This window comes from Stenella coeruleoalba (genome assembly GCF_951394435.1).
Source record: "Stenella coeruleoalba genome assembly, contig: scaffold_296, whole genome shotgun sequence".
In the NCBI taxonomy this organism is placed as follows: domain Eukaryota; kingdom Metazoa; phylum Chordata; class Mammalia; order Artiodactyla; family Delphinidae; genus Stenella; species Stenella coeruleoalba.
Window position 1 is genome coordinate 77,846 of NW_027646468.1, and position 27,769 is coordinate 105,614.

At 43.7% G+C, this 27,769-nt stretch overlaps 1 long non-coding RNA gene across 5 annotated transcripts in view; it reads right to left on the reverse strand.

Moving 5' to 3' along the window:
* LOC307181087 overlaps nt 1-27,769 on the reverse strand; it is a 305,406-nt gene that overhangs the window by 65,878 nt on the left and 211,759 nt on the right. For 4 of the 5 annotated variants that reach the window (XR_013825860.1, XR_013825861.1, XR_013825863.1 and 1 more), the window contains one exon: nt 7,944-8,029. This is a non-coding gene — a long non-coding RNA (uncharacterized lncRNA). Of the gene's footprint in view, nt 1-7,943; nt 8,030-15,846; nt 15,929-27,769 lie in introns of all 5 variants that reach the window. The other variant, XR_013825862.1, reaches the window with a different exon arrangement.

The window sequence follows — 27,769 nt, forward strand, 5'->3', positions numbered from 1 at the left end:
ACATCGCAGAAAGTGAAAAATGGATAAAGAAGTTGTGGTATTCACTTACAAAGCAATATCACTCAGCAATGAAATCTATGTCATCAGGCCCTTAGCAGCACAATGAGTGGATTCAGGTATGATGATTCTAACTGAAATAAGTCACACAGAAAAAGAAACATCATAAGATATCAGTAATACACGGAATGGAAACTTGGCTACACAGGAACTGAATTACAGAACAGAACAGGGTCTCTAATTTAGAAAACCAACTTATGCTTGCTTAAGGGGAAAGGTGAGTTGGGGTGCTGCATAAAACCAGAGATTGAAATGAGCACAGATAAAGTTCCTTAAGCCAAATATGGAATAGACAAGAGCTACTCCTTGCTCAACGAAATGGACTCAACACCGCATATTAAACGCCTAAGAATGTACCTGACTAGTAAGTATCTTAAAACCTGTGGATTGCTATGTCTCCGAAAGAGAATCAAGCATGTGTACAGGGGCATAAACGCAGCAGTGATAGGATTGGAGAGGTTCGGTGAGCAAATAAAGACCCTTTGAAGTCATATTGCATGGTACCCATTCCACGGGTTTCACCTACCCAGGTTTAAGGTATTCTTCCTTCAGCTAAAACATGCATGTGGAACCTAGAGTATGATCAACCATGTGATCGGGAGACGTGTTCAAATATGTCTCAGTTTTCGTACCCTGGTACTCGGGTGCAACATTCCAGACGCTTTACTAACACTCTCCCGACTTGGAGAGTCAGTCCCTTTAACCTCCTATTTGGCCCAGTTTGCAATTTCTGCGGAAGATGAACAGGAATAGCGAGAACCAATGAGAGACTAGCTGGAGGTGTCTGGACGGGCAAATTTAACTCTCATTTCCCACCAGGAAGAGGAAATAACCAAAGGCTCAGCGTGCCGTACCGGAATCAGATTAGGGCCTGAAGCCATCCTGCGGTGTTGCGGCCAGCTCAAAAGAAAGCGAGTTGAAGAAAGGAGCTCAGGGGCACTGTAATTCACAAACCTGCAGAGTTATAAATGACAGCTATCGTCCAAAAATAGACTGAAGTAAGGCTGCCAAGAGGACTTGAAAGCAGGGCAGAATTGCAGGAAACCGATTTCAGGAGGTAGACTGGAATTGCATTGAAAGCATAGGAAAAGAGGCAGAACGTCCACAATGATGCACTTGGCCAAAAAGGGCGTATGCGTTTTTTCCTGAATATATTCAGGAAAAAACGCATACGCCCTTTTTGGCCAACCAAGCAAGGTTGCAAAGGAAATCTGCACTACAATGAAGTCTCACTTCCCCCCGGTCAAAAGGGCCATCTGAAAAAAGTGTAAAATCCAGAAAGGCAGGACAGGCCATGGAGAACTGGGAGCCTTCTTATGTTGATGGGCGGGATGTAAATTGCCAACAACCACTCGGGAGAAGTGTATGGTGTTTCCTGAAACATCTAAAAAACAAAGCAACAGAGCCTAGGGCACTGCCACTTATGGTCCTATAGCTTAGGGAAATTAAAATCAAAAAGACACAGCCACCCCAAAGTTTGGATCGGCTCTGTTTACAAGAACCTCGTTTACAGTACAAGTTCAACATCGCAGAAAGTGAAAAATGGATAAAGAAGTTGTGGTATTTACTTACAAAGCAATATCACTCAGCAATGAAATCTGTGTCATCAGGCCCTTAGCAGCACAATGAGTGGATTCAGGTATGATGATTCTAACTGAAATAAGTCACACAGAAAAAGAAACATCATAAGATATCAGTAATACACAGAATGGAAACTTGGCTACACAGGAACTGAATTACAGAACAGAACAGGGTCTCAAATTTAGAAAACCAACTTATGCTTGCTTAAGGGTAAAGGAGAGTTGGGGTGCTGCATAAAACCAGAGATTGAAATGAGCACAGATAAAGTTCCTTAAGCCAAATATGGAATAGACAAGAGCTACTCCTTGCTCAACGAAATGGACTCAACACCCCATATTAAATGCCTAAGAATGTACCTGACTAGTAAGTATCTTAAAACCTATGGATTGCTATGTCTCCGAAAGAGAATCAAGCATGTGTACAGGGGCATAAACGCAGCAGTGATAGGATTGGAGAGGTTCGGTGAGCATATGAAGACCCTTTGAAGTCATATTTCATGGTACCCATTCCACGGGTCTCAACTCTCCAGGTTTAAGGTATTCTTCCTTCAGCTAAAACATGCATGTGGAACCCAGAGTATGACCAACCATGTGAACGGGAGACGTGTTCAAATATATCTCAGTTTTCCTCCCCTGGTACTCGGGTGCAACATTCCAGACGCTTTACTAACACTCTCCCGACTTGGAGAGTCAGTCCCTTTAACCTCCTGTTTGGCCCAGTTTGCAATTTCTGCGGAAGATGAACAGGAATACCGAGAACCAATGAGAGGCTAGCTGGAGGTGTCTGGACGGGCAAATTTAACTCTCATTTCCCACCAGGAAGAGGAAATAACCAGAGGCTCAGCATGCCGTGCCGGAACCAGATTAGGGCCTGAAGCCATCCTGCGGTGTTGCGGCCAGCTCAAAAGAAAGCGACTTGAAGAAAGGAGCTCAGGGGCACTGTAATTCACAAACCTGCAGAGTTATAAATGACAGCTATCGTCCAAAAATAGACTGAAGTAAGGCTGCCAAGAGGACTTGAAAGCGGGGCAGAATTGCAGGAAACCGATTTCAGGAGGTAGACTGGAATTGCATTGAAAGCATAGGAAAAGAGGCAGAACGTCCACAATGATGCACTTGGCCAAAAAGGGCGTATGCGTTTTTTCCTGAATATATTCAGGAAAAAACGCATACGCCCTTTATGGCCAACCAAGCAAGCTTACAAAGGAAATCTGCACTACAATGAAGTCTCACTTCCCCCCGGTCAAAAGGGCCATCTGAAAAAAGTGTAAAATCCAGAAAGGCAGGACAGGCCATGGAGAACTGGGAGTCTTGTTATGCTGATGGGCGGGATGTAAATTGCCAACAACCACTCGGGAGAAGTGTATGGTGTTTCCTGAAACATCTAAAAAACAAAGCAACAGAACCTAGGACACTTCCACTTATGGTCCTATAGCTTAGGGAAATTAAAATCAAAAAGACACAGCCACCCCAAAGTTTGGAACGGCTCTGTTTACAATAACCTCGTTTACAGTACAAGTTCAACATCGCAGAAAGTGAAAAATGGATAAAGAAGTTGTGGTATTCACTTACAAAGCAATATCACTCAGCAATGAAATCTATGTCATCAGGCCCTTAGCAGCACAATGAGTGGATTCAGGTATGATGATTCTAACTGAAATAAGTCACACAGAAAAAGAAACATCATAAGATATCAGTAATACACGGAATGGAAACTTGGCTACACAGGAACTGAATTACAGAACAGAACAGGGTCTCTAATTTAGAAAACCAACTTATGCTTGCTTAAGGGGAAAGGTGAGTTGGGGTGCTGCATAAAACCAGAGATTGAAATGAGCACAGATAAAGTTCCTTAAGCCAAATATGGAATAGACAAGAGCTACTCCTTGCTCAACGAAATGGACTCAACACCGCATATTAAACGCCTAAGAATGTACCTGACTAGTAAGTATCTTAAAACCTGTGGATTGCTATGTCTCCGAAAGAGAATCAAGCATGTGTACAGGGGCATAAACGCAGCAGTGATAGGATTGGAGAGGTTCGGTGAGCAAATAAAGACCCTTTGAAGTCATATTGCATGGTACCCATTCCACGGGTTTCACCTACCCAGGTTTAAGGTATTCTTCCTTCAGCTAAAACATGCATGTGGAACCTAGAGTATGATCAACCATGTGATCGGGAGACGTGTTCAAATATGTCTCAGTTTTCGTACCCTGGTACTCGGGTGCAACATTCCAGACGCTTTACTAACACTCTCCCGACTTGGAGAGTCAGTCCCTTTAACCTCCTATTTGGCCCAGTTTGCAATTTCTGCGGAAGATGAACAGGAATAGCGAGAACCAATGAGAGACTAGCTGGAGGTGTCTGGACGGGCAAATTTAACTCTCATTTCCCACCAGGAAGAGGAAATAACCAAAGGCTCAGCATGCCGTACCGGAATCAGATTAGGGCCTGAAGCCATCCTGCGGTGTTGCGGCCAGCTCAAAAGAAAGCGAGTTGAAGAAAGGAGCTCAGGGGCACTGTAATTCACAAACCTGCAGAGTTATAAATGACAGCTATCGTCCAAAAATAGACTGAAGTAAGGCTGCCAAGAGGACTTGAAAGCAGGGCAGAATTGCAGGAAACCGATTTCAGGAGGTAGACTGGAATTGCATTGAAAGCATAGGAAAAGAGGCAGAACGTCCACAATGATGCACTTGGCCAAAAAGGGCGTATGCGTTTTTTCCTGAATATATTCAGGAAAAAACGCATACGCCCTTTTTGGCCAACCAAGCAAGGTTGCAAAGGAAATCTGCACTACAATGAAGTCTCACTTCCCCCCGGTCAAAAGGGCCATCTGAAAAAAGTGTAAAATCCAGAAAGGCAGGACAGGCCATGGAGAACTGGGAGCCTTCTTATGTTGATGGGCGGGATGTAAATTGCCAACAACCACTCGGGAGAAGTGTATGGTGTTTCCTGAAACATCTAAAAAACAAAGCAACAGAGCCTAGGGCACTGCCACTTATGGTCCTATAGCTTAGGGAAATTAAAATCAAAAAGACGCAGCCACCCCAAAGTTTGGATCGGCTCTGTTTACAAGAACCTCGTTTACAGTACAAGTTCAACATCGCAGAAAGTGAAAAATGGATAAAGAAGTTGTGGTATTTACTTACAAAGCAATATCACTCAGCAATGAAATCTGTGTCATCAGGCCCTTAGCAGCACAATGAGTGGATTCAGGTATGATGATTCTAACTGAAATAAGTCACACAGAAAAAGAAACATCATAAGATATCAGTAATACACAGAATGGAAACTTGGCTACACAGGAACTGAATTACAGAACAGAACAGGGTCTCAAATTTAGAAAACCAACTTATGCTTGCTTAAGGGTAAAGGAGAGTTGGGGTGCTGCATAAAACCAGAGATTGAAATGAGCACAGATAAAGTTCCTTAAGCCAAATATGGAATAGACAAGAGCTACTCCTTGCTCAACGAAATGGACTCAACACCCCATATTAAATGCCTAAGAATGTACCTGACTAGTAAGTATCTTAAAACCTATGGATTGCTATGTCTCCGAAAGAGAATCAAGCATGTGTACAGGGGCATAAACGCAGCAGTGATAGGATTGGAGAGGTTCGGTGAGCATATGAAGACCCTTTGAAGTCATATTTCATGGTACCCATTCCACGGGTCTCAACTCTCCAGGTTTAAGGTATTCTTCCTTCAGCTAAAACATGCATGTGGAACCCAGAGTATGACCAACCATGTGAACGGGAGACGTGTTCAAATATATCTCAGTTTTCCTCCCCTGGTACTCGGGTGCAACATTCCAGACGCTTTACTAACACTCTCCCGACTTGGAGAGTCAGTCCCTTTAACCTCCTGTTTGGCCCAGTTTGCAATTTCTGCGGAAGATGAACAGGAATAGCGAGAACCAATGAGAGGCTAGCTGGAGGTGTCTGGACGGGCAAATTTAACTCTCATTTCCCACCAGGAAGAGGAATTAACCAAAGGCTCAGCATGCCGGGCCGGAACCAGATTAGGGCCTGAAGCCATCCTGCGGTGTTGCGGCCAGCTCACAAGAAAGCGAGTTGAAGAAAGGAGCTCAGGGGCACTGTAATTCACAAACCTGCAGAGTTATAAATGACAGCTATCGTCCAAAAATAGACTGAAGTAAGGCTGCCAAGAGGACTTGAAAGCGGGGCAGAATTGCAGGAAACCGATTTCAGGAGGTAGACTGGAATTGCATTGAAAGCATAGGAAAAGAGGCAGAACGTCCACAATGATGCACTTGGCCAAAAAGGGCATATGCGTTTTTTCCTGAATATATTCAGGAAAAAACGCATACGCCCTTTTTGGCCAACCAAGCAAGCTTCCAAAGGAAATCTGCACTACAATGAAGTCTCACTTCCCCCCGGTCAAAAGGCCATCTGAAAAAAGTGTAAAATCCAGAAAGGCAACAGGCCATTGAGAACTGGGAGCCTTGTTATGCTGATGGGCGGGATGTAAATTGCCAAAAGACACTCAGGAGAAGTGTATGGTGTTTCCTGAAACATCTTAAAAACAAAGCAACAGAGCCTAGGGCACTTCCAACTTATGGTCCTATAGCTTAGGGAAATTAAAATCAAAAAGACACAGCCACCCCAAAGTTTGGAACGGCTCTGTTTACAAGAACCTCGTTTACAGTACAAGTTCAACATCGCAGAAAGTGAAAAATGGATAAAGAAGTTGTGGTATTTACTTACAAAGCAATATCACTCAGCAATGAAATCTATGTCATCAGGCCCTTAGCAGCACAATGAGTGGATTCAGGTACGATGATTCTAACTGAAATAAGTCACACAGAAAAAGAAACATCATAAGATATCACTAATACACGGAATGTAAACTTGGCTACACAGGAACTGCATTCCAAAACAGAACTGGGTCTCAAATTTAGAAAACCAACTTATGCTTGCTTAAGGGGAAAGGTGAGTTGGGGTGCTGCATAAAACCAGAGATTGAAATGAGCACAGATAAAGTTCCTTAAGCCAAATATGGAATAAACAAGAGCTACTCCTTGCTCAACGAAATGGACTCAACACCGCATATTAAACGCCTAAGAATGTACCTGACTAGTAAGTATATTAAAACCTATGGATTGCTATGTCTCCAAAAGAGAATCAAGCATGTGTACAGGGGCATAAACGCAGCAGTGATAGGATTGGAGAGGTTCGGTGAGCAAATGAAGACCCTTTGAAGTCATATTGCATGGTACCCATTCCACGGGTTTCAACTACCCAGGTTTAAGGTATTCTTCCTTCAGCTAAAACATGCATGTGGAACCTAGAGTATGATCAACCATGTGATCGGGAGACATGTTCAAATATGTCTCAGTTTTCGTACCCTGGTACTCGGGTGCAATATTCCAGACGCTTTACCAACACTCTCCCGACTTGGAGAGTCAGTCCCTTTAACCTCCTGTTTGGCCCAGTTTGCAATTTCTGCGGAAGATGAACAGGAATAGCGACAACCAATGAGAGACTAGCTGGAGGTGTCTGGACGGGCACATTTAACTCTCATTTCCCACCAGGAAGAGGAATTAACCAAAGGCTCAGCGTGCCGTGCCGGAACCAGATTAGGGCCTGAAGCCATCATGCGGTGTTGCGGCCAGCTCACAAGAAAGCAAGTTGAAGAAAGGAGCTCAGGGGCACTGTAATTCACAAACCTGCAGAGTTATAAATGACAGCTATCGTCCAAAAATAGACTGAAGTAAGGCTGCCAAGAGGACTTGAAAACGGGGCAGAATTGCAGGAAACCGATTTCAGGAGGTAGACTGGAATTGCATTGAAAGCATAGGAAAAGAGGCAGAACGTCCACAATGATGCACTTGGCCAAAAAGGGCGTATGCGTTTTTTCCTGAATATATTCAGGAAAAAACGCATACGCCCTTTTTTGCCATCCAAGCAAGCTTGCAAAGGAAATCTGCACTACAATGAAGTCTCACTTCCCCCCGGTCAAAAGGGCCATCTGAAAAAAGTGTAAAATCCAGAAAGGCAGGACAGGCCATGGAGAACTGGGAGCCTTGTTATGCTGATGGGCGGGATGTAAATTGCCAACAACCACTCGGGAGAAGTGTATGGTGTTTCCTGAAACATCTAAAAAACAAAGCAACAGAGCCTAGGGCACTTCCACTTATGGTCCTATAGCTTAGGGAATTTAAAATCAAAAAGACACAGCCACCCCAAAGTTTGGAACAGCTCTGTTTACAAGAACCTCTTTTACAGTACAAGTTCAACATCGCAGAAAGTGAAAAATGGATAAAGAAGTTGTGGTATTTACTTAAAAAGCAATATCACTCAGCAATGAAATCTGTGTCATCAGGCCCTTAGCAGCACAATGAGTGGATTCAGGTATGATGATTCTAACTGAAATAAGTCACACAGAAAAAGAAACATCATAAGATATCAGTAATACACGGAATGTAAACTTGGCTACACAGGAACTGAATTACAGAACAGAACAGGGTCTCAAATTTCGAAAACCAACTTATGCTTGCTTAAGGGGAAAGGTGAGTTGGGGTGCTGCATAAAACCAGAGATTGAAATGAGCACAGATAAAGTTCCTTAAGCCAAATATGGAATAGACAAGAGCTACTCCTTGCTCAACGAAATGGACTCAACACCGCATATTAAACGCCTAAGAATGTACCTGACTAGTAAGTATCTTAAAACCTATGGATTGCTATGTCTCCGAAAGAGAATCAAGCATGTGTACAGGGGCAGAAACGCAGCAGTGATAGGATTGGAGAGGTTCGGTGAGCAAATGAAGACCCTTTGAAGTCATATTGCATGGTACCCATTCCACGGGTTTCAACTACCCAGGTTTTAGGTATTCTTCATTCAGCTAAAACATGCATGTGGAACCCAAGTATTATCAACCATGTGAACGGGAGACGAGTTCAAATATGTCTCAGTTTTCCTCCCCTGGTACTCGGGTGCAACATTCCAGACGCTTTACTAACACTCTCCCCACTTGGAGAGTCAGCGCCTTTAACCTCCTGTTTGGCCCAGTTTGCAATTTCTGCGGAAGATGAACAGGAATAGCGAGAACCAATGAGAGGCTAGCTGGAGGTGTCTGGACGGGCAAATTTAACTCTCATTTCCCACCAGGAAGAGGAATTAACCAAAGGCTCAGCGTGCCGTGCCGGAACCAGATTAGGGCCTGAAGCCATCCTGCGGTGTTGCGGCCAGCTCAAAAGAAAGCGAGTTGAAGAAAGGAGCTCAGGGGCACTGTAATTCACAAACCTGCAGAGTTATAAATGACAGCTATCGTCCAAAAATAGACTGAAGTAAGGCTGCCAAGAGGACTTGAAAGCGGGGCAGAATTGCAGGAAACCGATTTCAGGAGGTAGACTGGAATTGCATTGAAAGCATAGGAAAAGAGGCCGAACGTCCACAATGATGCACTTGGCCAAAAAGGGCGTATGCGTTTTTTCCTGAATATATTCAGGAAAAAACGCATACGCCCTTTTTGGCCAACCAAGCAAGCTTGCAAAGGAAATCTGCACTACAATGAAGTCTCACTTCCCCCCGGTCAAAAGGGCCATCTGAAAAAAGTGTAAAATCCAGAAAGGCAGGACAGGCCATGGAGAACTGGGAGCCTTGTTATGCTGATGGGCGGGATGTAAATTGCCAACAACCACTCGGGAGAAGTGTATGGTGTTTCCTGAAACATCTAAAAAACAAAGCAACAGAGCCTAGGGCACTTCCACTTATGGTCCTATAGCTTAGGGAAATTAAAATCAAAAAGACACAGCCACCCCAAAGTTTCGAACGGCTCTGTTTACAAGAACCTCGTTTACAGTACAAGTTCAACATCGCAGAAAGTGAAAAATGGATAAAGAAGTTGTGGTATTCACTTACAAAGCAATATCACTCAGCAATGAAATCTATGTCATCAGGCCCTTAGCAGCACAATGAGTGGATTCAGGTATGATGATTCTAACTGAAATAAGTCACACAGAAAAAGAAACATCATAAGATATCAGTAATACACGGAATGGAAACTTGGCTACACAGGAACTGAATTACAGAACAGAACAGGGTCTCAAATTTAGAAAACCAACTTATGCTTGCTTAAGGGGAAAGGTGAATTGGGGTGCTGCATAAAACCAGAGATTGAAATGAGCACAGATAAAGTTCCTTAAGCCAAATATGGAATAGACAAGAGCTACTCCTTGCTCAACGAAATGGACTCAACACCGCATATTAAACGCCTAAGAATGTACCTGACTAGTAAGTATCTTAAAACCTATGGATTGCCATGTCTCCGAAAGAGAATCAAGCATGTGTACAGGGGCATAAACGCAGCAGTGATAGGATTGGAGAGGTTCGGTGAGCAAATGAAGACCCTTTGAAATCATACTGCATGGTACCCTTTACACGGGTTTCAACTACCCAGGTTTTAGGTATTCTTCCTTCAACTAAAACATGCATGTGGAACCTAGAGTATGATCAACCATGTGATCGGGAGACCTGTTCAAATATGTCTCAGTTTTCGTACCCTGGTACTCGGGTACAATATTCCAGACGCTTTACTAACACTCTCCCCACTTGGAGAGTCAGCGCCTTTAACCTCCTGTTTGGCCCAGTTTGCAATTTCTGCGGAAGATGAACAGGAATAGCGAGAACCAATGAGAGGCTAGCTGGAGATGTCTGGACGGGCAAATTTAACTCTCATTTCCCACCAGGAAGAGGAAATAACCAAAGGCTCAGCGTGCCGTACCGGAACCAGATTAGGGCCTGAAGCCATCCTGCGGTGTTGCGGCCAGCTCAAAAGAAAGCGAGTTGAAGAAAGGAGCTCAGGGGCACTGTAATTCACAAACCTGCAGAGTTATAAATGACAGCTATCGTCCAAAAATATACTGAAGTAAGGCTGCCAAGAGGACTTGAAAGCGGGGCAGAATTGCAGGAAACTGATTTCAGGAGGTAGACTGGAATTGCATTGAAAGCATAGGAAAAGAGGCAGAACGTCCACAATGATGCACTTGGCCAAAAAGGGCGTATGCGTTTTTTCCTGAATATATTCAGGAAAAAACGCATACGCCCTTTTTGGCCAACCAAGCAAGCTTGCAAAGGAAATCTGCACTACAATGAAGTCTCACTTCCCCCCGGTCAAAAGGGCCATCTGAAAAAAGTGTAAAATCCAGAAAGGCAGGACAGGCCATGGAGAACTGGGAGCCTTGTTATGCTGATGGGCGGGATGTAAATTGCCAACAACCACTCGGGAGAAGTGTATGGTGTTTCCTGAAACATCTAAAAAACAAAGCAACAGAGCCTAGGGCACTTCCACTTATGGTCCTATAGCTTAGGGAAATTAAAATCAAAAAGACACAGCCACCCCAAAGTTTGGAACGGCTCTGTTTACAAGAACCTCGTTTACAGTACAAGTTCAACATCGCAGAAAGTGAAAAATGGATAAAGAAGTTGTGGTATTCACTTACAAAGCAATATCACTCAGCAATGAAATCTATGTCATCAGACCCTTAGCAGCACAATGAGTGGATTCAGGTATGATGATTCTAACTGAAATAAGTCACACAGAAAAAGAAACATCATAAGATATCAGTAATACACGGAATGGAAACTTGGCTACACAGGAACTGAATTACAGAACAGAACAGGGTCTCAAATTTAGAAAACCAACTTATGCTTGCTTAAGGGGAAAGGTGAATTGGGGTGCTGCATAAAACCAGAGATTGAAATGAGCACAGATAAAGTTCCTTAAGCCAAATATGGAATAGACAAGAGCTACTCCTTGCTCAACGAAATGGACTCAACACCGCATATTAAACGCCTAAGAATGTACCTGACTAGTAAGTATCTTAAAACCTATGGATTGCCATGTCTCCGAAAGAGAATCAAGCATGTGTACAGGGGCATAAACGCAGCAGTGATAGGATTGGAGAGGTTCGGTGAGCAAATGAAGACCCTTTGAAATCATACTGCATGGTACCCATTACACGGGTCTTAACTCTCCAGGTTTAAGGTATTCTTCCTTCAGCTAAAACATGCATGTGGAACCCAGAGTATGATCAACCATGTGAACGGGAGACGTGTTCAAATATGTCTCAGTTTTCCTCCCCTTGTACTCGGGTGCAACATTCCAGACGCTTTAGTAACACTCTCCCGACTTGGAGAGTCAGTCCCTTTAACCTCCTGTTTGGCCCAGTTTGCAATTTCTGCGGAAGATGAACAGGAATAGCGAGAACCAATGAGAGATTACCTGTAGGAGTCTGGACGGGCAAATTTAACTCTCATTTCCCACCAGGAAGAGGAATTAACCAAAGGCTCAGCGTGCCGTGCCGGAACCAGGTTAGGGCCTGAAGCCATCCTGCGGTGTTGCGGCCAGGTCACAAGAAAGCGAGTTGAAGAAAGGAGCTCAGGGGCACTGTAATTCACAAACCTGCAGAGTTATAAATGACAGCTATCGTCCAAAAATAGACTGAAGTAAGGCTGCCAAGAGGACTTGAAAGCGGGGCAGAATTGCAGGAAACCGATTTCAGGAGGTAGACTGGAATTGCATTGAAAGCATAGGAAAAGAGGCAGAACGTCCACAATGATGCACTTGGCCAAAAAGGGCGTATGCGTTTTTTCCTGAATATATTCAGGAAAAAACGCATACGCCCTTTTTGGCCAACCAAGCAAGCTTGCAAAGGAAATCTGCACTACAATGAAGTCTCACTTCCCCCCGGTCAAAAGGGCCATCTGAAAAAAGTGTAAAATCCAGAAAGGCAGGACAGGCCATGGAGAACTGGGAGCCTTGTTATGCTGATGGGCGGGATGTAATTTGCCAACAACCACTCGGGAGAAGTGTATGGTGTTTCCTGAAACATCTAAAAAACAAAGCAACAGAACCTAGGGCACTTCCACTTATGGTCCTATAGCTTAGGGAAATTAAAATGAAAAAGACACAGCCACCCCAAAGTTTGGAACGGCTCTGTTTACAAGAACCTCGTTTACAGTACAAGTTCAACATCGCAGAAAGTGAAAAATGGATAAAGAAGTTGTGGTATTTACTTACAAAGCAATATCACTCAGCAATGAAATCTGTGTCATCAGGCCCTTAGCAGCACAATGAGTGGATTCAGGTATGATGATTCTAACTGAAATAAGTCACACAGAAAAAGAAACATCATAAGATATCACTAATACACGGAATGTAAACTTGGCTACACAGGAACTGAATTACAGAACAGAACAGGGTCTCAAATTTAGAAAACCAACTTATGCTTGCTTAAGGGGAAAGGTGAGTTGGGGTGCTGCATAAAACCAGAGATTGAAATGAGCACAGATAAAGTTCCTTAAGCCAAATATGGAATAGACAAGAGCTACTCCTTGCTCAACGAAATGGACTCAAAACCCCATATTAAACGCCTAAGAATGTACCTGACTAGTAAGTATCTTAAAACCTATGGATTGCTATGTCTCCAAAAGAGAATCAAGCGTGTGTACAGGGGCATAAACGAAGCAGTGATAGGATTGGAGAGGTTCGGTGAGCAAATGAAGACCCTTTGAAGTCATATTGCATGGTACCCATTACACGGGTCTCAACTCTCCAGGTTTAAGGTATTCTTCCTTCAGCTAAAACATGCATGTGGAACCCAGAGTATGATCAACCATGTGAACGGGAGACGTGTTCAAATATGTCTCAGTTTTCCTCCCCTGGTACTCGGGTGCAACATTCCAGACGCTTTACTAACACTCTCCCGACTTGGAGAGTCAGTCCCTTTAACCTCCTGTTTGGCCCAGTTTGCAATTTCTGCGGAAGATGAACAGGAATAGCGAGAACCAATGAGAGGCTAGCTGGAGGTGTCTGGACGGGCAAATTCAACTCTCATTTCCCACCAGGAAGAGGAATTAACCAAAGGCTCAGCATGCCGGGCCGGAACCAGATTAGGGCCTGAAGCCATCCTGCGGTGTTGTGGCCAGGTCACAAGAAAGCGAGTTGAAGAAAGGAGCTCAGGGGCACTGTAATTCACAAACCTGCAGAGTTATAAATGACAGCTATCGTCCAAAAATAGACTGAAGTAAGGCTGCCAAGAGGACTTGAAAGCGGGGCAGAATTGCAGGAAACCGATTTCAGGAGGTAGACTGGAATTGCATTGAAAGCATAGGAAAAGAGGCAGAACGTCCACAATGATGCACTTGGCCAAAAATGGCGTATGCGTTTTTTCCTGAATATATTCAGGAAAAAACGCATACGCCCTTTTTGGCCAAACAAGCAAGCTTGCAAAGGAAATCTGCACTACAATGAAGTCTCACTTCCCCCCGGTCAAAAGGGCCATCTGAAAAAAGTGTAAAATCCAGAAAGGCAGGACAGGCCATGGAGAACTGGGAGCCTTGTTATGCTGATGGGTGGGATGTAAATTGCCAAGAACCACTTGGGAGAAGTGTATGGTGTTTCCTGAAACAACTAAAAAACAAAGCAACAGAACCTAGGGCACTTCCACTTATGCTCCTATAGCTTAAGGAAATTAAAATGAAAAAGACACAGCCACCCCAAAGTTTGGAACGGCTCTGTTTACAAGAACCTCGTTTACAGTACAAGTTCAACATCGCAGAAAGTGAAAAATGGATAAAGAAGTTGTGGTATTTACTTACAAAGCAATATCTCTCAGCAATGAAATCTGTGTCATCAGGCCCTTAGCAGCACAATGAGTGGATTCAGGTATGATGATTCTAACTGAAATAAGTCACACAGAAAAAGAAACATCATAAGATATCACTAATACACGGAATGTAAACATGGCTACACAGGAACTGCATTCCAAAACAGAAGAGGGTCTCAAATTTAGAAAACCAACTTATGCTTGCTTAAGGCGAAAGGTGAGTTGGGGTGCTGTATAAAACCAGAGATTGAAATGAGCACAGATAAAGTTCCTTAAGCCAAATATGGAATAGACTAGAGCTACTCCTTGCTCAATGAAATGGACTCAAAACCCCATATTAAACGCCTAAGAATGTACCTGACTAGTAAGTATCTTAAAACCTATGGATTGCTATGTCTCCAAAAGAGAATCAAGCGTGTGTACAGGGGCATAAACGCAGCAGTGATAGGATTGGAGAGGTTCGGTGAGCAAATGAAGACCCTTTGAAGTCATATTGCATGGTACCCATTACACGGGTCTCAACTCTCCAGGTTTAAGGTATTCTTCCTTCAGCTAAAACATGCATGTGGAACCCAGAGTATGATCAACCATGTGAACGGGAGACGTGTTCAAATATGTCTCAGTTTTCCTCCCCTGGTACTCGGGTTCAACATTCCAGACGCTTTATTAACACTCTCCCGACTTGGAGAGTCAGTCCCTTTAACCTCCTGTTTGGCCCAGTTTGCAATTTCTGCGGAAGATGAACAGGAATAGCGAGAACCAATGAGAGGCTAGCTGGAGGTGTCTGGACGGGCAAATTTAACTCTCATTTCCCACCAGGAAGAGGAATTAACCAAAGGCTCAGCGTGCGGTGCCGGAACCAGATTAGGGCCTGAAGCCATCCTGCGGTGTTGCGGCCAGCTCACAAGAAAGCGAGTTGAAGAAAGGAGCTCAGGGGCACTGTAATTCACAAACCTGCAGAGTTATAAATGACAGCTATCGTCCAAAAATAGACTGAAGTAAGGCTGCCAAGAGGACTTGAAAGCGGGGCAGAATTGCAGGAAACCGATTTCAGGAGGTAGACTGGAATTGCATTGAAAGCATAGGAAAAGAGGCAGAACGTCCACAATGATGCACTTGGCCAAAATGGGCGTATGCGTTTTTTCCTGAATATATTCAGGAAAAAACGCATACGCCCTTTTTGGCCAACCAAGCAAGCTTGCAAAGGAAATCTGCACTACAATGAAGTCTCACTTCCCCCCGGTCAAAAGGGCCATCTGAAAAAAGTGTAAAATCCAGAAAGGCAGGACAGGCCATGGAGAACTGGGAGCCTTGTTATGCTGATGGGCGGGATGTAAATTGCCAACAACCACTCGGGAGAAGTGTATGGTGTTTCCTGAAACATCTAAAAAACAAAGCAACAGAACCTAGGGCACTTCCACTTATGGTCCTATAGCTTAGGGAAATTAAAATCAAAAAGACACAGCCACCCCAAAGTTTGGAACGGCTCTGTTTACAAGAACCTCGTTTACAGTACAAGTTCAACATCGCAGAAAGTGAAAAATGGATAAAGAAGTTGTGGTATTTACTTACAAAGCAATATCACGCAGCAATGAAATCTGTGTCATCAGGCCCTTAGCAGCACAATGAGTGGATTCAGGTATGATGATTCTAACTGAAATAAGTCACACAGAAAAAGAAACATCATAAGATATCAGTAATACACGGAATGTAAACTTGGCTACACAGGAACTGAATTACAGAACAGAACAGGGTCTCAAATTTAGAAAACCAACTTATGCTTGCTTAAGGGGAAAGGTGAGTTGGGGTGCTGCATAAAACCAGAGATTGAAATGAGCACAGATAAAGTTCCTTAAGCCAAATATGGAATAGACAAGAGCTACTCCTTACTCAACGAAATGGACACAAAACCCCATATTAAACGCCTAAGAATGCACCTGACTAGTAAGTATCTTAAAACCTATGGATTGCTATGTCTCCGAAAGAGAATCAAGCATGTGTACAGGGGCATAAACGCAGCAGTGATAGGATTGGAGAGGTTCGGTGAGCAAATGAAGACCCTTTGAAGTCATATTGCATGGTACCCATTCCACGGGTTTCAACTACCCAGGTTTAAGGTATTCTTCCTTCATCTAAAACATGCATGTGGAACCTAGAGTATGATCAACCATGTGATCGGGAGACGTGTTCAAATATGTCTCAGTTTTCGTACCCTGGTACTCGGGTGCAACATTCCAGACGCTTTACTAACACTCTCCCCACTTGGAGAGTCAGTCCCTTTAACTTCCTGTTTGGCCCAGTTTGCAATTTATGTGGAAGATGAACAGGAATAGCGAGAACCAATGAAAGACTAGCTGGAGGTGTCTGGATGGGCAAATATAACTCTCATTTCCCACCAGGAAGAGGAATTAACCAAAGGCTCAGCGTGCCGTGCCAGAACCAGATTAGGGCCTGAAGACATCCTGCGGTGTTGCGGCCAGCTCAAAAGAAAGCGAGTTGAAGAAAGGAGCTCAGGGGCACTGTAATTCACAAACCTGCAGAGTTATAAATGACAGCTATCGTCCAAAAATAGACTGAAGTAAGGCTGCCAAGAGGACTTGAAAGCGGGGCAGAATTGCAGGAAACCGATTTCAGGAGGTAGACTGGAATTGCATTGAAAGCATAGGAAAAGAGGCAGAACGTCCACAATGATGCACTTGGCCAAAAAGGGCGTATGCGTTTTTTCCTGAATATATTCAGGAAAAAACGCATACGCCCTTTTCGGCCAACCAAGCAAGCTTGCAAAGGAAATCTGCACTACAATGAAGTCTCACTTCCCCCCGGTCAAAAGGGCCATCTGATAAAAGTGTAAAATCCAGAAAGGCAGGACAGGCCATGGAGAACTGGGAGCCTTGTTATGCTGATGGGCGGGATGTAAATTGCCAACAACCACTTGGGAGAAGTGTATGGTGTTTCCTGAAACATCTAAAAAACAAAGCAACAGAACCTAGGGCACTTCCACTTATGGTCCTATAGCTTAGGGAAATTAAAATCAAAAAGACACAGCCACCCCAAAGTTTGGAACGGCTCTGTTTACAAGAACCTCGTTTACAGTACAAGTTCAACATCGCAGAAAGTGAAAAATGGATAAAGAAGTTGTGGTACTTACGTACAATGCAGTATCACTCAGCAATGAAAACTATGTCATCAGGCCCGTAGCAGCATAATGAGTGGATTCAGGTACGATGATTCTAACTGAAATAAGTCACACAGAAAAAGAAACATCATAAGATATCACTAATACACGGAATGTAAACTTGGCTACACAGGAACTGCATTCCAAAACAGAACAGGGTCTCAAATTTAGAAAACCAACTTATGCTTGCTTAAGGTGAAAGGTGAGTTGGGGTGCTGCATAAAACCAGAGATTGAAATGAGCACAGATAAAGTTCCTTAAGCCAAATATGGAATAGACAAGAGCTACTCCTTGCTCAACGAAATGGACACAAAACCCCATATTAAACGCCTAAGAATGCACCTGACTAGTAAGTATCTTAAAACCTATGGATTGCTATGTCTCCGAAAGAGAATCAAGCATGTGTACAGGGGCATAAACGCAGCAGTGATAGGATTGGAGAGGTTCGTGAGCAAATGAAGACCCTTTGAAGTCATATTGCATGGTACCCATTCCACGGGTTTCAACTACCCAGGTTTAAGGTATTCTTCCTTCATCTAAAACATGCATGTGGAACCTAGAGTATGATCAACCATGTGATCGGGAGACGTGTTCAAATATGTCTCAGTTTTCGTACCCTGGTACTCGGGTGCAACATTCCAGACGCTTTACTAACACTCTCCCCACTTGGAGAGTCAGTCCCTTTAACTTCCTGTTTGGCCCAGTTTGCAATTTATGTGGAAGATGAACAGGAATAGCGAGAACCAATGAAAGACTAGCTGGAGGTGTCTGGATGGGCAAATATAACTCTCATTTCCCACCAGGAAGAGGAATTAACCAAAGGCTCAGCGTGCCGTGCCAGAACCAGATTAGGGCCTGAAGACATCCTGCGGTGTTGCGGCCAGGTCACAAGAAAGCGAGTTGAAGAAAGGAGCTCAGGGGCACTGTAATTCACAAACCTGCAGCGTTATAAATGACAGCTATCGTCCAAAAATAGACTGAAGTAAGGCTGCCAAGAGGACTTGAAAGCGGGGCAGAATTGCAGGAAACCGATTTCAGGAGGTAGACTGGAATTGTATTGAAAGCATAGGAAAAGAGGCAGAACGTCCACAATGATGCACTTGGCCAAAAAGGGTGTATGCGTTTTTTCCTGAATATATTCAGGAAAAAACGCATACGCCCTTTTTGGCCAACCAAGCAAGCTTGCGAAGGAAATCTGCACTACAATGAAGTCTCACTTCCCCCCGGTCAAAAGGGCCATCTGAAAAAAGTGTAAAATCCAGAAAGGCAGGACAGGCCATGGAGAACTGGGAGCCTTGTTATGCTGATGGGCGGGATGTAAATTGCCAACAGACACTTGGGAGAAGTGTATGGTGTTTCCTGAAACATCTAAAAAACAAAGCAACAGAGCCTAGGGCACTTCCACTTATGGTCCTATAGCTTAGGGAAATTAAAATCAAAAAGACACAGCCACCCCAAAGTTTGGAACGGCTCTGTTTACAAGAACCTCGTTTACAGTACAAGTTCAACATCGCAGAAAGTTAAAAATGGATAAAGAACTTGTGGTACTTACGTACAATGCAGTATCACTCAGCAATGAAATCTATGTCATCAGGCCCGTAGCAGCATAATGAGTGGATTAAGATACGATAATTCTAACTGAAATAAGTCACACAGAAAAAGAAACATCATAAGATATCACTAATACACGGAATGTAAACTTGGCTACACAAGAACTGCATTCCAAAACAGAACAGGGTCTCAAATTTAGAAAACCAACTTATGCTTGCTTAAGGGGAAAGGTGAGTTGGGGTGCTGCATAAAACCAGAGATTGAAATGAGCACAAATAAAGTTCCTTAAGCCAAATATGGAATAGACAAGAGCTACTCCTTGCTCAACGAAATGGACTCAAAACCCCATATTAAACGCCTAAGAATTTACCTGACTAGTAAGTATCTTAAAACGTATGGATTGCTATGTCTCCAAAAGAGAATCAAGCGTGTGTACAGGGGCATAAACGCAGCAGTGATAGGATTGGAGAGGTTCGGTGAGCAAATGAAGACCCTTTGAAGTCATATTGCATGGTACCCATTACACGCGTCTCAACTCTCCAGGTTTAAGGTATTCTTCCTTCAGCTAAAACATGCATGTGGAACCCAGAGTATGATCAACCATGTGAACGGGAGACGTGTTCAAATATGTCTCAGTTTTCCTCCCCTGGTACTCGGGTGCAACATTCCAGACGCTTTACTAACACTCTCCCCACTTGGAGAGTCAGCGCCTTTAACCTCCTGTTTGGCACAGTTTCCAATTTCTGCGGAAGATGAACAGGAATAGCGAGAACTACTGAGAGGCTAGCTGGAGATGTCTGGACGGGCAAATTTAACTCTCATTTCCCACCAGGAAGAGGAAATAACCAAAGGCTCAGCGTGCCGTACCGGAACCAGATTAGGGCCTGAAGACATCCTGCGGTGCTGCGGCCAGCTCAAAAGAAAGCGAGTTGAAGAAAGGAGCTCAGGGGCACTGTAATTCACAAACCTGCAGAGTTATAAATGACAGCTATCGTCCAAAAATAGACTGAAGTAAGGCTGCCAAGAGGACTTGAAAGCGGGGCAGAATTGCAGGAAACCGATTTCAGGAGGTAGACTGGAATTGTATTGAAAGCATAGGAAAAGAGGCAGAACGTCCACAATGATGCACTTGGCCAAAAAGGGCGTATGCGTTTTTTCCTGAATATATTCAGGAAAAAACGCATACGCACTTTTTGGCCAACCAAGCAAGCTTGCGAAGGAAATCTGCACTACAATGAAGTCTCACTTCCCCCCGGTCAAAAGGGTCATCTGAAAAAAGTGTAAAATCCAGAAAGGCAGGACAGGCCATGGAGAACTGGGAGCCTTGTTATGCTGATGGGCGGGAGGTAAATTGCCAACAAACACTCAGGAGAAGTGTATGGTGTTTCCTGAAACATCTAAAAAACAAAGCAACAGAGCCTAGGGCACTTCCACTTATGGTCCTATAGCTTAGGGAATTTAAAATCAAAAAGACACAGCCACCCCAAAGTTTGGAACGGCTCTGTTTACAAGAACCTCGTTTACAGTAAAAGTTCAACATCGCAGAAAGTGAAAAATGGATAAAAAAGTTGTGGTATTTACTTAGAAAGCAATATCACTCAGCAATGAAATCTGTGTCATCAGGCCCTTAGCAGCACAATGAGTGGATTCAGGTATGATGATTCTAACTGAAATAAGTCACACAGAAAAAGAAACATCATAAGATATCAGTAATACACGGAATGGAAACTTGGCTACACAGGAACTGAATTACAGAACAGAACAGGGTCTCAAATTTAGAAAACCAACTTATGCTTGCTTAAGGGGAAAGGTGAGTTGGGGTGCTGCATAAAACCAGAGATTGAAATGAGCACAGATAAAGTTCCTTAAGTCAAATATGGAATAGACAAGAGCTACTCCTTGCTCAACGAAATGGACTCAACACCGCATATTAAACGCCTAAGAATGTACCTGACTAGTAAGTATCTTAAAACCTATGGATTGCTATGTCTCCGAAAGAGAATCAAGCATGTGTACAGGGGCATAAACGCAGCAGTGATAGGATTGGAGAGGTTCGGTGAGCAAATGAAGACCCTTTGAAGTCATATTGCATGGTACCCATTCCACGGGTTTCAAATACCAAGGTTTAAGGTATTCTTCCTTCAGCTAAAAGATGCATGTGGAACCCAAGTATGATCAACCATGTGAACGGGAGACGTGTTCAAATATGTCTCAGTTTTCCTCCCCTGGTACTCGAGTGCAACATTCCAGACGCTTTACTAACACTCTCCCCACTTGGAGAGTCAGCGCCTTTACCCTCCTGTTTGGCCCAGTTTGCAATTTCTGTGGAAGATGAACAGGAATAGCGAGAACCAATGAGAGACTAGCTGGAGGTGTCTGGATGGGCAAATTTAACTCTCATTTCCCACCAGGAAGAGGAAATAACCAAAGGCTCAGCATGCCGTGCCGGAACCAGATTAGGGCCTGAAGCCATCCTGCGGTGTTGCGGCCAGGTCACAAGAAAGCGAGTTGAAGAAAGGAGCTCAGGGGCACTGTAATTCACAAACCTGCAGAGTTATAAATGACAGCTATCGTCCAAAAATAGACTGAAGTAAGGCTGCCAAGAGGACTTGAAAGCGGGGCAGAATTGCAGGAAACCGATTTCAGGAGGTAGACTGGAATTGCATTGAAAGCATAGGAAAAGAGGCAGAACGTCCACAATGATGCACTTGGCCAAAAAGGGCGTATGCATTTTTTCCTGAATATATTCAGGAAAAAACGCATACGCCCTTTTTGGCCAACCAAGCAAGCTTGCAAAGGAAATCTGCACTACAATGAAGTCTCACTTCCCCCCGGTCAAAAGGGCCATCTGAAAAAAGTGTAAAATCCAGAAAGGCAAGACTCGTCATGGAGAACTGGGAGCCTTGTTATGCTGATGGGCGGGATGTAAATTGCCAACAACCACTCTGGAGAAGTGTATGGTGTTTCCTGAAACATCTAAAAAACAAAGCAACAGAGCCTAGGGCACTGCCACTTATGGTCTTATAGCTTAGGGAAATTAAAATCAAAAAGACACAGCCACCCCAATGTTTGGGATGCCTCTGTTTACAAGAACCTCGTTTACAGTACAAGTTCAACATCGCAGAAATTGAAAAATGGATAAAGAAGTTGTGGTATTTACTTACAAAGCAATATCACTCAGCAATGAAATCTGTGTCATCAGGCCCTTAGCAGCACAATGAGTGGATTCAGGTATGATGATTCTAACTGAAATAAGTCACACAGAAACAGAAACATCATAAGATATCAGTAATACACGGAATGTAAACTTGGCTACACAGGAACTGAATTACAGAACAGAACAGGGTCTCAAATTTAGAAAACCAATTTATGCTTGCTTAAGGGGAAAGGTGAGTTGGGGTGCTTCATAAAACCAGAGATTGAAATGAGCACAGATAAAGTTCCTTAAGCCAAATATGGAATAGACAAGAGCTACTCCTTGCTCAACGAAATGGACTCAACACCCCATATTAAACGCCTAAGAATGTACCTGACTAGTAAGTATCTTAAAACCTATGGATTGCTATGTCTCCGAAAGAGAATCAAGCATGTGTACAGGGGCATAAACGCAGCAGTGATAGGATTGGAGAGGTGCGGTGAGCAAATGAAGACCCTTTGAAGTCATATTGCATGGTACCCATTCCACGGGTTTCAACTACCCAGGTTTTAGGTATTCTTCCTTCAGCTAAAACATGCATGTGGAACCCAAGTATGATCAACCATGTGAATGGGAGACGTGTTCAAATATGTCTCAGTTTTCCTCCCCTGGTACTCCGGTGCAACATTCCAGACGCTTTACTAACACTCTGCCCACTTGGAAAGTCAGCGCCTTTAACCTCGTGTTTGGCCCAGTTTGCAATTTCTGCGGAAGATGAACAGGAATAGCGAGAACCAATGAGAGGCTAGCTGGAGGTGTCTGGACGGGCAAATTTAACTCTCATTTCCCACCAGGAAGAGGAAATAACCAAAGGCTCATTGTGCCGTGCCGGAACCAGATTAGGGCCTGAAGCCATCCTGCAGTGTTGCGGCCAGCTCAAAAGAAAGCGAGTTGAAGAAAGGAGCTCAGGGGCACTGTAATTCACAAACCTGCAGAGTTATAAATGACAGCTATCGTCCAAAAATAGACTGAAGTAAGGCTGCCAAGAGGACTTGAAAGCGGGGCAGAATTGCAGGAAACCGATTTCAGGAGGTAGACTGGAATTGCATTGAAAGCATAGGAAAAGAGGCAGAACGTCCACAATGATGCACTTGGCCAAAAAGGGCGTATGCGTTTTTTCCTGAATATATTCAGGAAAAAACGCATACGAACATTTTGGCCGACCAAGCAAGCTTGCAAAGGAAATCTGCACTACAATGAAGTCTCACTTCCCCCCGGTCAAAAGGGCCATCTGAAAAAAGTGTAAAATCCAGAAAGGCAGGACAGGCCATGGAGAACTGGGAGCCTTGTTATGCTGAAGGGCGGGATGTAAATTGCCAACAAACACTCGGGAGAAGTGTATGGTGTTTCCTGAAACATCTAAAAAACAAAGCAACAGAGCCTAGGGCACTTCCACTTATGGTCCTTCCACTTATGGTCCTATAGCTTAGGGAATTTAAAATCAAAAAGACACAGCCACCCCAAAGTTTCGAACGGCTCTGTTTACAAGAACCTCGTTTACAGTACAAGTTCAACATCGCAGAAAGTGAAAAATGGATAAAAAAGTTGTGGTATTTACTTACAAAGCAATATCACTCAGCAATGAAATCTGTGTCATCAGGTCCTTAACAGCACAATGAGTGGATTCAGGTATGATGATTCTAACTGAAATAAGTCACACAGAAAAAGAAACATCATAAGATATCAGTAATACACGAAATGTAAACTTGGCTACACAGGAACTGAATTACAGAACAGAACAGGGTCTCAAATTTAGAAAACCAACTTATGCTTGCTTAAGGGGAAAGGTGAGTTGGGGTGCTGCATAAAACTAGAGATTGACATGAGCACAGATAAAGTTCCTTAAGCCAAATATGGAATAGACAAGAGCTACTCCTTGCTCAACGAAATGGACTCAAAACCCCATATTAAACGCCTAAGAATGTACCTGACTAGTAAGTATCTTAAAACCTATGGATTGCTATGTCTCCAAAAGAGAATCAAGCGTGTGTACAGGGGCATAAACGCAGCAGTGATAGGATTGGAGAGGTTCGGTGAGCAAATGAAGACCCTTTGAAGTCATATTGCATGGTACCCATTACACGCGTCTCAACTCTCCAGGTTTAAGGTATTCTTCCTTCAGCTAAAACATGCATGTGGAACCCAGAGTATGATCAACCATGTGAACGGGAGACGTGTTCAAATATGTCTCAGTTTTCCTCCCCTGGTACTCGGGTGCAACATTCCAGACGCTTTACTAACACTCTCCCCACTTGGAGAGTCAGCGCCTTTAACCTCCTGTTTGGCACAGTTTCCAATTTCTGCGGAAGATGAACAGGAATAGCGAGAACCACTGAGAGGCTAGCTGGAGATGTCTGGACGGGCAAATTTAACTCTCATTTCCCACCAGGAAGAGGAAATAACCAAAGGCTCAGCGTGCCGTACCGGAACCAGATTAGGGCCTGAAGACATCCTGCGGTGCTGCGGCCAGCTCAAAAGAAAGCGAGTTGAAGAAAGGAGCTCAGGGGCACTGTAATTCACAAACCTGCAGAGTTATAAATGACAGCTATCGTCCAAAAATAGACTGAAGTAAGGCTGCCAAGAGGACTTGAAAGCGGGGCAGAATTGCAGGAAACCGATTTCAGGAGGTAGACTGGAATTGTATTGAAAGCATAGGAAAAGAGGCAGAACGTCCACAATGATGCACTTGGCCAAAAAGGGCGTATGCGTTTTTTCCTGAATATATTCAGGAAAAAACGCATACGCACTTTTTGGCCAACCAAGCAAGCTTGCGAAGGAAATCTGCACTACAATGAAGTCTCACTTCCCCCCGGTCAAAAGGGCCATCTGAAAAAAGTGTAAAATCCAGAAAGGCAGGACAGGCCATGGAGAACTGGGAGCCTTGTTATGCTGATGGGCGGGATGTAAATTGCCAACAGACACTCGGGAGAAGTGTATGGTGTTTCCTGAAACATCTAAAAAACAAAGCAACAGAGCCTAGGGCACTTCCACTTATGGTCCTATAGCTTAGGGAAATTAAAATCAAAAAGACACAGCCACCCCAAAGTTTGGAACGGCTCTGTTTACAAGAACCTCGTTTACAGTACAAGTTCAACATCGCAGAAAGTGAAAAATGGATAAAGAAGTTGTGGTACTTACGTACAATGCAGTATCACTCAGCAATGAAATCTATGTCATCAGGCCCGTAGCAGCACAATGAGTGGATTCAGGTATGATGATTCTAACTGAAATAAGTCACACAGAAAAAGAAACATCATAAGATATCAGTAATACACGGAATGGAAACTTGGCTACACAGGAACTGAATTACAGAACAGAACAGGGTCTCAAATTTAGAAAACCAACTTATGCTTGCTTAAGGGGAAAGGTGAGTTGGGGTGCTGCATAAAACCAGAGATTGAAATGAGCACAGATAAAGTTCCTTAAGTCAAATATGGAATAGACAAGAGCTACTCCTTGCTCAACGAAATGGACTCAACACCGCATATTAAACGCCTAAGAATGTACCTGACTAGTAAGTATCTTAAAACCTATGGATTGCTATGTCTCCGAAAGAGAATCAAGCATGTGTACAGGGGCATAAACGCAGCAGTGATAGGATTGGAGAGGTTCGGTGAGCAAATGAAGACCCTTTGAAGTCATATTGCATGGTACCCATTCCACGGGTTTCAAATACCAAGGTTTAAGGTATTCTTCCTTCAGCTAAAAGATGCATGTGGAACCCAAGTATGATCAACCATGTGAACGGGAGACGTGTTCAAATATGTCTCAGTTTTCCTCCCCTGGTACTCGAGTGCAACATTCCAGACGCTTTACTAACACTCTCCCCACTTGGAGAGTCAGCGCCTTTACCCTCCTGTTTGGCCCAGTTTGCAATTTCTGTGGAAGATGAACAGGAATAGCGAGAACCAATGAGAGACTAGCTGGAGGTGTCTGGATGGGCAAATTTAACTCTCATTTCCCACCAGGAAGAGGAAATAACCAAAGGCTCAGCATGCCGTGCCGGAACCAGATTAGGGCCTGAAGCCATCCTGCGGTGTTGCGGCCAGGTCACAAGAAAGCGAGTTGAAGAAAGGAGCTCAGGGGCACTGTAATTCACAAACCTGCAGAGTTATAAATGACAGCTATCGTCCAAAAATAGACTGAAGTAAGGCTGCCAAGAGGACTTGAAAGCGGGGCAGAATTGCAGGAAACCGATTTCAGGAGGTAGACTGGAATTGCATTGAAAGCATAGGAAAAGAGGCAGAACGTCCACAATGATGCACTTGGCCAAAAAGGGCGTATGCATTTTTTCCTGAATATATTCAGGAAAAAACGCATACGCCCTTTTTGGCCAACCAAGCAAGCTTGCAAAGGAAATCTGCACTACAATGAAGTCTCACTTCCCCCCGGTCAAAAGGGCCATCTGAAAAAAGTGTAAAATCCAGAAAGGCAAGACTCGTCATGGAGAACTGGGAGCCTTGTTATGCTGATGGGCGGGATGTAAATTGCCAACAACCACTCTGGAGAAGTGTATGGTGTTTCCTGAAACATCTAAAAAACAAAGCAACAGAGCCTAGGGCACTGCCACTTATGGTCTTATAGCTTAGGGAAATTAAAATCAAAAAGACACAGCCACCCCAATGTTTGGGATGCCTCTGTTTACAAGAACCTCGTTTACAGTACAAGTTCAACATCGCAGAAATTGAAAAATGGATAAAGAAGTTGTGGTATTTACTTACAAAGCAATATCACTCAGCAATGAAATCTGTGTCATCAGGCCCTTAGCAGCACAATGAGTGGATTCAGGTATGATGATTCTAACTGAAATAAGTCACACAGAAACAGAAACATCATAAGATATCAGTAATACACGGAATGTAAACTTGGCTACACAGGAACTGAATTACAGAACAGAACAGGGTCTCAAATTTAGAAAACCAATTTATGCTTGCTTAAGGGGAAAGGTGAGTTGGGGTGCTTCATAAAACCAGAGATTGAAATGAGCACAGATAAAGTTCCTTAAGCCAAATATGGAATAGACAAGAGCTACTCCTTGCTCAACGAAATGGACTCAACACCCCATATTAAACGCCTAAGAATGTACCTGACTAGTAAGTATCTTAAAACCTATGGATTGCTATGTCTCCGAAAGAGAATCAAGCATGTGTACAGGGGCATAAACGCAGCAGTGATAGGATTGGAGAGGTGCGGTGAGCAAATGAAGACCCTTTGAAGTCATATTGCATGGTACCCATTCCACGGGTTTCAACTACCCAGGTTTTAGGTATTCTTCCTTCAGCTAAAACATGCATGTGGAACCCAAGTATGATCAACCATGTGAATGGGAGACGTGTTCAAATATGTCTCAGTTTTCCTCCCCTGGTACTCCGGTGCAACATTCCAGACGCTTTACTAACACTCTGCCCACTTGGAAAGTCAGCGCCTTTAACCTCGTGTTTGGCCCAGTTTGCAATTTCTGCGGAAGATGAACAGGAATAGCGAGAACCAATGAGAGGCTAGCTGGAGGTGTCTGGACGGGCAAATTTAACTCTCATTTCCCACCAGGAAGAGGAAATAACCAAAGGCTCATT